We start from the raw sequence: 4,182 nt of genomic DNA on the forward strand, positions 1-4,182 counted from the left end.
CCTTATAATTGAGGTGGTTGCATTATTGCTACTCCAGCTTAGATAACCATATGGAGCGTTCAAATTACTGAAAGATGATTAAATTAAATTTTTTAAATTAATTTAACGTGAAAACAAACTCACGTATATCCACAATCTTTGGGATACCACCAGCCTCCCATACCATTTGCGCAATAATTCCTATTGTAGCTATCGTATGTTGAAAATTTCTGATTTTCATTCCAAAATAAACCATTATAGTCGCCTTTATGGTTTCCTATTGATTCCAATTCATAGAAAGATTCTGCATTTCCAACCCTGAAGTTATCATATTTTGACCTCGATGTACCCCATGACACTGTGACAGAAATATTAACCTCGTGTTTTGTTGAGTAGGTGATAAGATGTAGATTTTCCAATCCAATAAAAAACTCCCCTTGCCTATTTCGGTCTTCAAATCCATTCACGTATTCCTTCCAGTTTCTGTTAAAATCAAGTTGTCCATTAATTCGTCGCTGTATGATAATCCAACCATCATTATCGCATATCACATATAAATGCTTTCCATTAGAAAGTTGTATCTCTCGAAGGCCAGCTTTCAAGCCAATGCAAGAAGTTGGAAGACTTCTTGAGGGCGTAGTTGATTGAGATTTGCATTCATTTAATTCATCTTCCTTAGACTTGAGTTTCTTTATAATTGCATCTTTTAAAGAAATACAATTAGACACTTCAAGTTGTGAATGAGTCAGATTCGATTGTAGTTCGTTTGATCTCCTGTGAAAGTATTCATAACTGTTTCTATAACTATCTATAATTGAGAAGAGTGTAGAACATAACATGAATAAATTTGTGTTGTTTAATTCATATTTCCTAAATGGTTAAAAAATATTCGTTATTTTGGGTTGCATACCTAGATATTCTTGTGTAGAGTTCACTTTTATTTGACATTGGTCTAGTAAAGATATAAAATATAAGTATAAGTTAATCAAAGGAATATGAACACATACCTAAATAAAAAAGAATTTTATGATTGATTTATTCAAATTCATTATTTAATGTTGCATACTTAGCTCCACTTGAAATGAATTCCTCTCCTCTTCCGCCTTTTGATTATCTTCAGTTTTTTTCCGCAAATCTCGAATAGTTGAATCCTTCATAGAGCAAGTTTCAATATATTTTTTGAAGTCGTTGTGACATTTTTCTTAAAGGGACAAAATTTAAGTAAAGAATTCAATTTTCAAGTGATTTTCTCACCTAATAAACTTTGTTGTTCTTTTTGATATTTCTTGAAGTATTCAACAAAATTTGAATAATTTAATTGGCAAGTCTCTAAAAGATAATGAATTTCCCGGTAAGTTTAATAAAAATAATAATTCAATGCTGCATACCTAATTCTGATTTTATTGAATTTCTCTCCTCTTCTATCCTTTGATTATCAGCTTTTTTACGCCATTCTCTAATAGTTGAATCCTTATTAGAGCAATCCGCTTTTTGTATTTTCAAGTCATTTTGACATATATCTAAGACAAAAGGTTTTTTTTGGATAGGTTTATTAATATTAATAATTTAGTATGTCGCACTTAGCTGCTGATGGATTGATTGCTTTTCTTGTTCTACAATGTCCGTGTTGTTGTTTTGGCATTCATCTAGCAAAGTTCATAGAACTAATAACACTTCTTTGAATTTAATATGCTTCAAATATAACCTACCCAACAATTTCTGATTATTTTCAGCTTTCAATATCAAATTTTGAACAGTCAAAATGTTTTTAATAGACTCATTTTTTAGTGATTCCAAATTCCCTTGACACGATTCTTTAAAAGAAGATATAATATGGAAAATGTCATCTAGAAATAATCTTCTTACCTAAACTTATTTGAGCGTTTTGATATTTTTTAAAGTTTTCATCCGTTGAATTGGCTAAATTCTTGTTATTCGATAGGGATTTATCTGGAAATTGAGTGAAGTTAAGAAGCTTGTTCTAGTTTTTGTTGTACTGAACTTACTTAGTTTAATTTTAAGCTCTATTATTTCGTTAGTTTGTTTATTCGCTTCTGATTTGAGCTGTGTGATTTCCTGCTGTGATTTGTTATTGTAAGACGGGCAAGTTATTCGTGGTTGTGGTGTTGTGGCTCCTGGATTAACTAGTTTGTAAATTATTTTTATTATTGACTTGCATTAACTATAATACTCTTAGCTTACCCTTCTCCGACTTTAATTTTGATATTTCAGCATTATTATTATTGATAGTTGACTCCAAATTTGCAATTGTTTCATTGTTCTTATTGACGATTGTTTTGAAAGCTGTTATAGTTGAATTCAAATTCGATATATCAGCATTATTCTGGTTTATTGTAGAGTTATTAGATTTTATAGTTGTCTTCAACTTTGATATTTCAGCATCTTTCTTATTGACACTTTCTTTGCAAATTGTTATAGTTGACGTCAATTTTGATATATCAGCACTGTTTTCAACAATAGTATTATTCTTATCCGACTTTAATTTTGATATTTCAGCATTATTCTTATTGATAGTTGACTCCAAATTTGCAATTGTTTCATTGTTCTTATTGACGGTTGTTTTGAAATGTTTTATAGTTAACTTCAAATTCAATATATCAGCATTATTCTTGTTTATTGTAGAGTTATAAGATTCTATAGTTGTCTTCAACCTTGATATTTCAGCATTATTCTTATTGATGGTAGATATGTAAGATTTTATAGTTAAATCCAACTTTGCACTTGTTTCATTATTATTTTTGACGGTTGATTTCAACTTTGATATTTCAGCATTATTCTTAATGATGGTAGAGTTGAAAGAGTTTATAGTTGACTCCAAATTTGCAATTGATTCATGGTTCTTATTGACTGTTGTTTTGAAAGCTGTTATAGTTGATTCCAACTTTGATATATCAGCATTATTCTTGTTTATTGTAGAGTTATTAGATTCTACAGTTGTCTTCAACCTTGATATTTCAGCATTATTCTTATTGATGGTAGATATGTAAGATTTTATAGTTAAATCCAACTTTGCACTTGTTTCATTATTATTATTGACGGTTGATTTTAATTTTGATATTTCAGCATTATTCTTATTGATGGTAGAGATGGATGATTTTATAGTTGACTCCAAATTTGCAATTGTTTCATTGTTCTTATTAACGATTGTTTTGAAAGCTGTTATAGTTGATTTCAAATTCGATATTTCAGCATTATTCTTGTTTATTGTAGAGTTATTAGATTCGATAGTTGACTTTAACCTTGATATTTCAGCATTTTTCTTCTTGACACTTTCTTTGCAAAATGTTATATTTGACTCCAATTTTAATATTTGTGCACTGTTTTCAACAATAGTATTATTCTGAGATCCGATAATTGATAGCAAATTCGATATCTCAGCGTTGTTCTTATTGATGGTATTATTGTAAACTGATAAAGTTTTTTTCAATTCCTCTATTTCGAGACCTTTTTCTTTTATTTGATCCTGATAATCATTCAACAGCGACTTCTTATCTTCAATCTGAGCTTTAAGACTATTGATAAGATCATCATTTTGTTTGAATTCATTTTTATTGGTATCAGTGCTCGATTTGATTTTTTGAATAGCACTAAAGATGTCAGATAATTGAGACACAGATTGATTTTTGTTCTGTTCTTCACACTGCTTTAATTTGTCTTCCAAAGATGAGATGTACCCTTTTGTTTTATTTATGGCATCGCCAAAGTTCAGGTATTTTTCGTTGTCCTCAATTTCAGCTTGCAATTTTTGTATCTTTTTCTCGTTCTCTTCAATAGCATTCTGAATTGAATCGTTTAATTGTATGCTTACTGTCCATTGTGGCGCAAGAATACAAAAAATTATCACCCATTTCAAATAACTTTGCATATTTTCTGTATTACAATTGAAGTTAAGAAACACATCCGTTTGCCTCTTGACGCAAATTACTACTAAATTTCATATACAGAACGCGCAGCTTTGCTGAGCTATATTTTTGAATGATTTTAATGTTATCACGAATTTTAATGTTAATGTTAATCAGCACAATGACGTCAAAGAAATTATTATATACATAATTGTAGTATTTATAGTAAAAGATTACAGTTTTGTGATTTGAAGAAAGCATATCAGCAATTCAACTATTTTTATACCCGCTACCCATAGGGTAGAAGGGTATAATAACTGTATGCCTCCAGACAATGTGT

General features: G+C 29.7%; 1 long non-coding RNA gene across 1 annotated transcript; it reads right to left on the reverse strand.

Annotated features, from left to right (window-relative positions):
- Nucleotides 1-1,413: 1,413 nt before the first annotated feature.
- LOC117564918 (uncharacterized) lies at nt 1,414-2,119 on the reverse strand. The gene is made up of 5 exons (XR_007954640.1): nt 1,986-2,119; nt 1,846-1,929; nt 1,689-1,793; nt 1,560-1,625; nt 1,414-1,499 (listed from the first exon to the last, which is right to left on the reverse strand). It is a non-coding gene; the product is annotated as an uncharacterized LOC117564918 (long non-coding RNA).
- Between the last annotated feature and the right edge of the window lie 2,063 nt (nt 2,120-4,182).

Source organism: Drosophila albomicans, chromosome 2L, assembly GCF_009650485.2.
Source record: "Drosophila albomicans strain 15112-1751.03 chromosome 2L, ASM965048v2, whole genome shotgun sequence".
Lineage (NCBI taxonomy): Eukaryota > Metazoa > Arthropoda > Insecta > Diptera > Drosophilidae > Drosophila > Drosophila albomicans.